General features: G+C 41.8%; 1 pseudogene; it reads left to right on the plus strand.

The window, feature by feature from the left end:
- The first annotated feature begins 9073 nt into the window (after positions 1–9073).
- LOC107399756 (small ribosomal subunit protein uS15 pseudogene) lies at positions 9074–9930 on the plus strand (annotated as a pseudogene).
- The last annotated feature ends 1950 nt before the right edge of the window (positions 9931–11880 follow it).

Below are 11880 nucleotides of genomic sequence, written 5' to 3' on the forward strand. Positions count from 1 at the left end.
GAGAGCGTTTTTGCCTGCAAGTATGTATGTATACCTCATGAGTGCCTTATGCCAGAAGAGGCCAGAAGAGGGTGACAGATCCCTTGGAACCGCCAGTTACAGACAGTTGTCAGCCACTTTGTCAGTGCTGGGAACAGAGATCTGGCCCCTCCGCAAGAGCAGCAAGTGCTCGTAACTGCTAGGACATCTCTCCAGCTCTAATGTTTTCGTTTTTCAGGGGTTAATTCACATTGTAGATTTACAAATATAGAATTACATCCAGGAGGCTGATTATAAACATTAAAAAAAATCATCTTTTGTTCAGAGGGGAGAAAGTGTGACCGTTTCAGACCTCTGTGAAGGTAGGAGGCAGACACTGTGACCTCTGCACTGGGCCTTGCGAGGTTCTGTCTGGAGAGGAGCCACAGGTTACACTCCCCTTTGCTATCATTGGTCACTCTGCTTACTTCACAGTTTTCAGTGATAAGTAACGTCGACACCAACATCTTTGAGTAGAAGGGTTTTCCTAGCCTTAGAATTACCTTCTCAGATTATATTGTGACAACTTGAATAATGGAATAAAGTTAGCAACATTTTGAATTCAATTTCAAACTTTGCCATTTAATAAAAGTTTACTGTTTTGCATAGGATTTAAAAGGTAGGAGTGGCATTTCATTATTGCATATGCCATGCATATATTATCAAATAGCCATCACGGTCACGTAACTAGAGTTCTCATCAATCGGACTGAAAATTTGTGGCTTTGTTTGTTTGTTTGTTTGTTTGTGTTAGGTGCTGGAGAACTTAAGCCAAAGACTTTGTGCATACCCAGCAAGAATTCTACCCCTGAGCCGTGGCCATAGCCCAAATGGAAAATTTAATGCTTATACCCAAAGTACCGCTAAGAGCTAGGAATGTAAATTGTTATTAAACATCTCAATTCTTTCCCTTAGGGACTCAGTGAACTTTAAATCCCCTAGTACAGAACATGAGTGCTTAAATTAGATACTTTGACTTAAAATTTGGTTGTTTCATTCTGGTATTGTACTACGTTTTGTACATAACATAAATAGCCTATGCATCAAATTATAGAAGAGTAACAAATACCAATTTTAAGCTCTAAATGTTAAGGATTAGTATTATACATGAATTTTTTTAAACAGCCAATATGATTTTTTAAATCCCATTTTATACTTTCTTTGGGGAATTTTACTGTTTTAAAATTTTATGTTGAAGTTGAACGTGGTGGCTCTCCCATCATTTGGAAGCTGAAGAGAGTTACTGTGAGCCAGGTGGTGGCAGTGAACAGCTTTAATCCCAGCACTCAGGAGGCCGAGGCAGGTGGATCTCTGTGAGTTCAATGCCAGCCTTGAACAGTAGGAGTTCAGAGTCAACATGTGCTATATAGGAAGAGCCCAGCTCAGAAAAATAAAAACAAAAATTAAATTAGTAGAGGAGAAACTCTCAGAATGTCTGTTTATTTATATTTTTGTTGGATATGTGAAACTGAAATTGTTAAGCTGATTTTAAGCAATATTATGAGTTGAAGTACTTTGGCTACTCAAACATTCTGTTCGGTTTCATTGTTTTCTTGGTTAGTCTTTCCCTTTTATTATTAAAATTCGAGTTTTGATTGGAGCTTTTGGTTTTTTTTTTCCACTCAAAATAATTTGTATCTAAAAACATGGGGCTGGAGAGAAGGCTGGGCCATTATGATCACCCTGTTGCTTTTGCAGAGGAGCTGGGTTCATTTCCGGAATCCATGTGGTAGTTCACAACCTTCTGTAACTCTAATTCCAGAGGATCTTCTGGTCTCTTCGGCCACTAGGCACACACGTGATGCGCATGCATACATGAAGGCAAAATACTATATATACGTACACAAAAATCTTCTAAAATGTGCGCCAGACAGCTTGAATTGGCAGGGTTAACCGCAAACACTCTGCTGTATCAGTGGATCTGAAGCCAGGCTACGCTGTGGGTACAGTCTCCTGATAAAAAGCCCTCTTACCTCGCACAGGGAGGCTGTGGCTTTGCCGATGTAAAACTTACACCCACATCTGCCGTGCAGTGGCTGCCATTTATCAGCCTTAAGATGCACCCTGGCAGGAGTACAAACTATCATCAAGCTCTGTAGTTTGCACAACTTAATCGTTCTTGGGTTTGCTCTAACTTCTTTGAACCCAAGTCCACGTTAGTGCTCAAGAGCTGGTTATACATGTGGAGCTGGGTGGGCTGTGGGAAGAAGGCTTTCGAGTGTTACCTGCCCAGGGAGGGGAAGGGAGGGGAGATATTTCTTTAACTGTTGGCATTAAGCCGAGGAGGACTCAGATGTCTCCCTTTCAAGCGTTTGCCCCAGCAGAACAATAAGATGATAGCCACCTCTTCTCCAGTGTGCTCACGAACTGCCTGAGCAGAGCACCATGTACCCTAACATTTCTCTTTCCTCGTAAAACTTAAAAGGGGGAGCTAAGACAATTCACCAGGGAATTTAAGGTGACCATAAAGCGACATATTCCAGGAGCAGGAGTGGGCATCTGAGAGACTCTTTTGAAAAGTGTAGCCACTGAGGAGCAGGCCTGGAGCTATGATCTACACAAAGGTCCCTTTCATTGCCTACAACTTGCGAGTGGTTACAAGTACAGTTCCCCCCTATATGGAGCCTGGGATTATTCCAGGTGGATACTGGTAAAGAAGAGTTTAAAAATCTCCATCATGGCTGATTTCTAGCTACTGACGTAATTTCACTGACACAGGATACAAAAGAGATGCCAATGCTTTTTTGCTAGTGTTTATTGATGTATTTATTTTGTGTGTGTGCTTGTGTGTGTGTGCTTATGTCACAGTACACATGCGAAGTCAGAAGACAACTTGTGGGAGCTGGTTGTCTCCTTGTTCTGTGTGGGTCTGTACTGACTAGTTTTATGTCAAGTTGACACAAGCTAGAGTCATCAGAGAGAAGGGAGCCTCAACTGAGAAAATGTCTCCATAAGATCAGGCTGTAGGCAAGCCTGTGGGGCATGTTTTTAATTAGTGATGTATGAAGGAGGGTTCATCCCATCATGAATGGGGTCACTCCTGGGCTGGTGGTCCTAAGTTCTATAAGAAAGCAGGCTGAGCAAGCCAGTAAGCAGCACCCCTCCATGGCCTCTGCATCAGCTCCTGCCTCCAGGATCCTGCCCTGCTTGAGTTCCTGCCCTGACGTCCTTCAATGATGGACTAAGATGTGGAAGTGTAAGCCAAATAAACCCTTTCCTCCTCAACCTGCTCTTTGGTTATGGTGTTTCATTGAAGCAATAGTGACCTTAGCTAAGACCTGGTCCCAGTAACTGAACTCAGATCAGCGGGCACCTTTACCCGTGAGCCATCTCATCAATCCAAAATGGATAAATTTTGTGAACTGGTGTTAATTGGTTCTGGCATAGATGTAATGCCACCAAGAGATGGACCATTGCTTTCATGCAGCTGGTGAATATTTTCTGTACATCTCAGATTCTTGGTGTAATCTTCATTCCATGGTCAGCCTGTTGCTCTCTCTTGACCTTTCTTCAGCCCCACACATTTATCATATGTTTTCCATAAGCCAAGCAGTACAAGCTGCATGTTATGCTGTCTTTAAACTTCTTCCACCAAATTAGTTTTTAATTCATCCTCACTCAAGCTTTAGGAATGAACAGAGTACAGTTTAGAAACTTTGCCAAAATAAAACATTAATGACCTCCTACTCGATCCTTACAGGTTCTCCGTTCTCCTCCAAAGCTTTATGAACTAGTTCTTCACTCTCTGCATTTTGAAGGATAGTCTACTCTTTCCTCACTCCTTTAAGATTGGCCCATCAAGTGCCACATAAAGCTAGCCCAAAGCTTCAAACTCTCCCCCAACCTTCACACAAACCTAATCCAACAGTTGAATAACAGTATGGTCTTAGGTTTCTTATATAACAAAAGCCCTGATTTTTGGAATCTATCTTTTATATTAGTTGTTTTTTTCATTGCTGCTGTGGAATAATCCTTCTCTACACTGTGAAGATGCATGGCTCTCATTGTTAATAAAAAGCTGATTGGTCGGTGGCTATGGGACAGAGAGAATGCTGGGAAGAAGAAGGGTGGAGTTACAGAAGAATTCCATGAGATGCAGAACAAGCAGGATGGGAAGTACATACAGGAGCTAAATGAGCCTTGGGGCAGCACATAGATGAATAGAAATGGGTTCATTTAAGTTATGAGCTAGCTGAAAATGAGCCTAAGCTATCAGCTGAGCATTTATAGTTAATATTAAGTCTCTATTGGTTATTTGAGAGTGGGCTGGCTGGATAGAAAAGTCCACCTACACATTGCTGGAAAGAAGCAGCTTAAGGGGAGGATTCATTTGGGGTCATGGTTTGATGAGATACAGCCTGCCCTGGTAAGGGAGGTGTGGCTGTAGGCAACTCTATGGCAGTAGGAGCATGCGGCAGCTTGCTCACATCTTGGCCGACTAGGAAGCAGAGTTCTCTGTTAGGATAATCTTTTTGTACACTGTGTGAAGATGTGTCTCTGTTTTATCTCACCTGCCAAGGCACCTTCTGATTGGTTTAATAAAGAGCTGAACAGCCAATAGTTAGGCAGGGCCTCTGGGGAGAGATAGGAACTCTGAGAAAGAATCAGAGGCATGGGAGACTCATTAACCAGAGTGGAGGAAGTATGACACTGAGAAAGTTAGACATATGGTATTGAGGAGAGGTAATGAGCCATGTGGCAAAACATTGATTAATATAAACAGGTTAATTTAAGTTTTAAGAGCTGGTTGGGAACAAGCCTAAGCTAAGGGCAAGCTTTCATACTTAATAAGAAGTCTCTGTGCCATTATTTGGGAGCTGGTGACCCAAAGAAAGACCAGTTACATTTCACATTTCAAATATTATTTTTAATGACTTGTACCTTATTTATTATTTAAATGTTCTATATTTTATTTCCTTAATCTCATGTTGCTCGAACTTCTGATTGTTTCCAGTGTCAATAATTACTTGTTTCTCAGCTGTGCTGAGGATTGAACCCAGAACTTCATATATGATGGACAACACCCTACCATGGAGATAAACAATTTATGACTTTTTAAAAGATTTATTAGGTTTTTTTTTTTTTTTTTTTTTTTTTTTTGTGTGTGTGTGTGTGTGTGTGTGTGTGTGTGTGTGTGTGTGTGTGTGTCTTCCCATGGAGGCCAGAAGAGAAAAGGTTGTCAGATCCTCCAGAGCTAAAGTCACAGGTGGTTGAGAGCCACCAGATATAGGTATTGAGAACCCAAGTTTGATGCTCTGAAAGGATAGTAAGTACTCTTAACCACGGAGTCATCTATAATGTTGAACACTAGCAACAGTGCCATAATGAACCTTCGTCCTGGATCCCTTCATGCCCATCACGTTCTTGTGATAAGGCCGTGGAGTAGAATGTGCATTTTCAAATCTCTTGCTATATACTGACAAATGCCCTTCACTTAAGTCTTCAGCTTGGGTTTCTCTTAATGCTTTCCTCCTTCCTCAGTCAATAGATACCACTGATAGACTTTAGCAGAGGAAACTTAGTTCTTTACCATGATTCCTCCTCAGTGTTATGTGTCTTCCATTTTAAGAGCCCCTTAAAAATAGTAGAGGTACTAAGATATAGACAAAATTTAAAGCCAGGAAGGGAAAAACAAAAACAAAAACACAACAACAACTCAGAGGGGCTCACAAAGATACCATAGAATAAATGAAGTTGACCTACCGTGTCTCTTTAAATGCTGCTTCTGAAACGTTCCTTATCACTACTTATGATGAAAATAAGTCATTCTTGGCCCCAAACTGCATGCTTAGTAAGTTTCAAACAGCATGCCCTGTGTCCAGCTTTGAAGTACTGGGCACTGCCGCCATTCTCTTCGCTGGGTTTGAAGTGGCCACACAGTGAGAAGCCAATTGCGGGCGTTCCTCCATGGGGGCTTCCACAGAACAACGCGGAAGGCAAGGCCTGGACACAGAGTCCTGGTACTCAGGTGACTCACAGCCCTACTTATCTCTCTGTGAGGTCCAAACACAAGTGCCAGAATTTCACTTTCCCCAGTTTTCTATTTTTGCTAATTGCGTTCACCGCACAGTCTTTCTTTATATCTTACACACTTTTGACATTTTAAAAAGGTGTTTTAGCCTCTGGATTTAAGCAAATTGGTTCCCCAAACTCCCCCACCGATTCACAAGCTCTGAGTTAATATTCACAGTATCCGCAGTGTTAACACAGCTTGGTTTTTGCCACGCTGCCCTTGGCTTGATCCAGCTAATCTTAATTTGTATTTACAAAGTGGATTACTTTTTTCAGTAACGAGTCAATATCCAATTCAGCTGAATTTTGGCCCTGCATTGATTGCTGCTCTTTACTTATGAGAAATTACAATGCCAGTTTTAAAAACAGAATCCAGAATAGGTTTGCATTTGGGGAGTTCAATTTCTGCCTAAGTGAAGTCCTCCTGGGCTCTGTGTTCTAAAATGCTTGCTTAGCAACAAAGAGTCAATATGCCTCTGGAAGTATTGTGAAATACCCTATTTTTTAATAACGCTTTGCCCCATGTAAGGAGATGGCCTAGAAGATGACCAGCTGACATGGAGATGACGGGTCACAAAGTGCATAGCACACCACTGATGTTTAAGTGAGTCTAGAAAGCAGGGTGCAATGGTTACTTTTCTTGTTGCTATACAAATACAACAAACGCAACTCTTTCTGGCTCTTGATTTAAGAGTACAGTCCCTCACGGTGGGGAGGTGTTGTAGGGGAACATGAGGCAAATGGCCATACTGCTATCAGTAGTTAGGAAACAAGGAGAGACGGATGCTGGCAGTCCATTTTCTTCCTTCTTTCCATCCAAACTGACACTCCAGTCCATGGAATGGTACCACCCACATTTATGCCAGGTCTTCTCATCACCATTAAGCTTCTCTGGAAAGGCACTCCCAGACAGGCAGATTTTTCTCTTAGGTCATTCTAAATCTTGTCAAGTAGATAATTAGGATTGACCATCACACACGGTGGACGTTCTTATTGAGACTGAAACCACACAGACAGGTGTCTCCAGGCATGGTTGGGGCTAAAAAAAACCCCACAGTGCCCACATGGATGATTTCTCTTGCCTCGATCTTCCTTTGGGATTTTCCATTGCACTCAGAAAAAACCACAGCCATGTATCCTGTCATCCCTGGCCATGAAGAATAATGACAGTTACTTCTATTAGATGTTATTTTCATTAACACCGCTATTATAAAAAATACATATGAGCAATATCTTATATTCAATATGTATTTCGACTTTCTCAGATTAATCAATCTCTGTTCAAATGGACACTATCTAGGACCCATTTTCATTAGTCATCTTGTAACTTTCTCTGGTTGGGTGGTATCTAGCCCACTTATTAAGCCCAACTACTACTCTCCCCGAGACTTGATTATTGCCTACTCTGCATTTCTCTCTGATCTACTTCATCCTGAATGTACACACAATTGCTTCCCATAATCCCTATTGAAGTCCAAAGGCCAGAACTTTTGAATCTTGGTGAGAACAGGAGGTGCATTCAATCTGGAAGGAAGGGACTCTTGGCATCCTTTACACCCCCTGGGTACCCTAATTTTAGGTTCTGTTAGCACCTGTGTTGCAAGGCCGACTAGTCTTCATTAAGTGGGAGGCATCCTCCCTGGAGGACTCAGTCTTACAGCCCAAGAGAAAGCAAAAGGTTCTTCCTTCAACTTGATTTACTTCCTCCTTTCCTTGAATAAAGAACACTCACCTCCCAAGATTATGGTCACAACAGTACATTCTTTTCTTCCCTTCTCTATGATCTCACCCTTTCCCTTACAAAAGACTTCGGAATCTAATGGTTTCATATCAGATACTTCCCATTAGGTGCTCATGTCTTATTTTTACTTTCCCATAGAGTGGTCAAAGTTGGCTTTAGCAAGTCCAGTCCCATTGTGTGAGGGTACTTCCCACAGCTTATGTGAAGCCTATCTTAACTAAAACCACTTTTAACAAGAAAATCCTCTCTGCAGAAATATAGGTCCCATTAAGATCCACAGCCAACACACACTGCTGAGGAGGACAACTCCTCAGCCTGATCCTTTCAGTGCTGGCCTTTTCCAAGAGCGGCAGGTGCTTGCTTTAGAGGTGCGTGTCTCAGATGGGGGTTTGAAGCCTGTGGGACCCATGCTTTCCCTCTTATCATTCTCTAATATTTCCCCCAAAGAAACCTTAGAGCAGTCCCAGAACTCAAACAAATATGAGAAATATTTCACTTCATCAAATCTACTACACTTCAAAATCTTCAAACTACTCTTCATATTACACATCTCCTGGAAAGGGATGCCAGAACGCTTTGTTAACTCTTGGTGATGATTCGACCCCCTTTGAGAAAGATTTATTCTTCTACAATGTTAGTCAAGGTTGAATGGATAGAATGAGGCACCTTTGCCTTCTTTAGTTAAGGATGCACAATCTACATCCCAAAGATAAAAATGATTACTGGAATTACACTTTATTAAAATTGTATTTCTGGCCTGCCCAAGGGAATAGAGAAAAATCCCAGGAATCCTGTGACCTGGCAGCACTTGTAGCCCGAGACCATCTGTTGTGTTCCAGATGGTTTTTGTCCAGTGCATCCATATGGTGCAGCATTATGCCCTCCACCTCCTTACCTCCCGCTCCTGTTCTCCTTTTCCCCTCATTCTAACGGCTTTAGCATGATGCCTTAGGTGCTGTGCCTATCCACCTGAGGGGTTATCCCCTTTGCCCATTACTTTACAATTCTTTGTTGCCTCAAAACTATTTTTTCCCTCCAGGAAATTGGTTAGACAACTGTGCTACCATTCAACAGGCATAAGGGACACATTTACATTTTTAAAATTGATTAAATTCATTCTTTGACAATTTCATGCATACAACTTTCTTTGAAGGCAACACTTGTATAGTGTCTATTTTATGGCAACAACCACTCACAGGAATTTGTTAATAGTTAAATGGTTCATTCATGCAAAAGATTAAAAATAGAGACATTGTCATATTACAAATGCTAATACTCTCTTTGCTTCTAGACTGTCACCATCATGGGTTGCATGCACGCTCTTATAAAGGGCCTGTCCCAGTTGGCAATGCCCTGCCGCTGGAACATTCCCACCTAGCTGAAGTGGGCATCTGAGAATGTGAAGTAACAGCTTTATGAACTGGCCAAGAAAAGTCTGACTCTCTCTCTCTCTCTTTTGTTTTTTGTTTTTTTGTTTTTTGTTTTTGTTTTTTGTTTTTGTTTTTTGGTTTTTTTCGAGACAGGGTTTCTCTGTGTAGCTTTGCGCCTTTCCTGGAACTCACTTGGTAGCCCAGGCTGGCCTTGAACTCACAGAGATCCGCCTGCCTCTGCCTCCCGAGTGCTGGGATTAAAGGCGTGTGCCGCCGCCGCCGCCACCTGGCTCTCTCTCTTTTTGCTTTTTTGTTTTTCGAGACAGGGTTTCTCTGTGCAGTTTTGCGCCTTTCCTGGAACTCGCTTTGTAGACCAGGTTTGCTTTGAACTCATAGAGATCCACCTCGCTCTGCCTCCTGAGTGCTGGGATTAAAGGCGTGCACTACAACCACCTGGCCTGACTCCTTTTCAAACAGGTGAGCTCCTAGAGGTATGATGCAGGTCCGTTCCATGACTTGTAATAAAATCTTGAGAATCCTTAAGTCCAAGGGCTTTGCTCCTGATCTCCCCAAGATTCTCTGCCATTTGATTAGGAAAGCAGTTACTATCCACAAGCATCTTGAGAGGACCAGAAAGGATAAGGATGCTAAATTTTGTTGCATTCTAATAGGGAGCAGAATTCACCTACTGGCTTGTTATTTTAGGACTAAGCAGGTCTTCCAGCCCACTTAGAAATATGAGTCATCCACAGTCTCTGCTCTAGTGATCCAAATTCTCTTGTGTACCTGAGCAATAAAATCACTTTAAATAGCTAATAATAATAGTAGTAGTAGTAGTAGTAGTAGTAGTAGTAATAAATAAGCTAATATATAATAAAACCTGCCTCAACACTTCCTCAATGATCTGTATCTTTATATGGTGACTCTGCATTATTGTTCTTCATGAAAGGCAAAAGTCTTGTCATACAATCCAAGGTAACTCTCTATCAAGTAATATTTCTAATTGCAGAGGCCTTGGAGACCTGTGGAGTAATTGTCTTTAAGACATGTGAATCGAAGAGCAATACTAGAGAGCCTGCTAGTCAAAACACTGGTGTGGGACAATTTACTCTAGAGCATGTGCTCCTGAAATGAGCTCACACCCACCCACAAGTCTTTTATCTCACGATGGAAGGAAACAGGATGCCTGCCAAAAGCTGAGTGAGATGTACTTGTCCCTGGAGCCCGTGATGGGCACAAATGAAAGTGAAATGGATAAGACATCAATCAGATTATTGATGGCCCTGTCACAGTGTTAGAGAGTCCCAGCTCTGTGGGAAGATTAAGGAGGATGAGCTGTTATGGGCAGAAAGGGCAAGGAAGGCTGTGGGGAAAGGCAGTGGAGAGATTTCCCTAGAGCAGATGAGCTGTTCACACTAATGCAGTGATTTGCTTTGATATTGTCAGCTTGAACAGGAATCAACTATTTGGTCATACACAGAAACACTTACATCAACACACACACACACACATACATACACACACAAATATGTATATAAACATATATATGTATGTATGTATATACATATATATGCACATATATGTGTTTATATGTGCATGTATATATGTGTGGTTTTATAGTTTAATTAATAAAACACACTCATGAGAAAATAATATGATAAAAACTGTGTTTTATTTGCTTATCATTTTCTCTGTGAATTTCCTGAATGTAATGAGGTAATGGGGACCCAATAAGAAGCAAGTGGAGCTTGGATTGTTGGAAAGAATTAGGAAGGAGCAGGAGATAGGGGTGGGGTGGGTAGGGGTGGATGGGGGTAGGTAGGGTAAATGGGGATATGTGGGGGTGTGGGGAATGTGGGGGATGTGGGGGGTTCTTCCAGTGTGAATTTCTTGTTGCTGAGAATAGAAAATATAAAATACTTAGCATTCTTAGTAATAGTAGTGGTAATTGTGTGTGTGCTCACATACATACACATATATGCTCCTTCAATACAGCACATTAACACACTGCATAAAAATATTTTATTTACAGTCTTCAAATGTACCCATGACTAAGTCATACCAGAAGATTTAATGCAAAACTTTTGCAGTTTGAAAATCTCAAGTTTTTTTTTTTCTTTTTCAAAAGACTATAAAGGAGCAAGCTGAGCAAGGAAAAATACAAAATGTACAATTTGAGGAGAAAAGGAGAACTAGGAAGTAGAATAGAGTTTAAGTCCTGTGTTCAAGGAGATAAGCAGATTAAGAAATGGAATGAGTGGGTGGTGGCCTCAGGGCCAAGATTCCATCCAGCTAAGTTTCCAACTTGTGAAAAGTAAAGAAAAGCTTAGAGCCAGATGTGGTGGTGAATGCCTTTTAATTCCAGCACTCAGAAGGCAGAGGTAGGCAGATCTCTGGGTTTGAGGTGAACCTGGTCTACAGAGCAAGTTCTAGGACAGCCAGGCTTAGGCAGTGGAGGAAACCATGGAAAACAGAAAGCTGGTGAAGATGAAATTCAATGAGGGGACCATGTTCCAGCCCCAGCAACTTGGCAGCTTCAGCCATGTGGTTCTGGCTTTAGAGTCAAGGATAGAAGAATGGTATTACGCAGCCTTCCTCCAAGACAAAGGAAGGCCACCGAGGCCAGTGTGGAAAACAATTCACTCCCTGCTGCCTGTGCATCAGGATGTAGAACCCTCAGCTCCTTCTCCAGCACCACATCTGCCTGCACGTTGCCATGTCCCACTATGACGATAATGGA

This window comes from Peromyscus maniculatus, chromosome 4 (genome assembly GCF_049852395.1).
Source record: "Peromyscus maniculatus bairdii isolate BWxNUB_F1_BW_parent chromosome 4, HU_Pman_BW_mat_3.1, whole genome shotgun sequence".
Classification (NCBI taxonomy): Eukaryota; Metazoa; Chordata; class Mammalia; order Rodentia; family Cricetidae; genus Peromyscus; species Peromyscus maniculatus.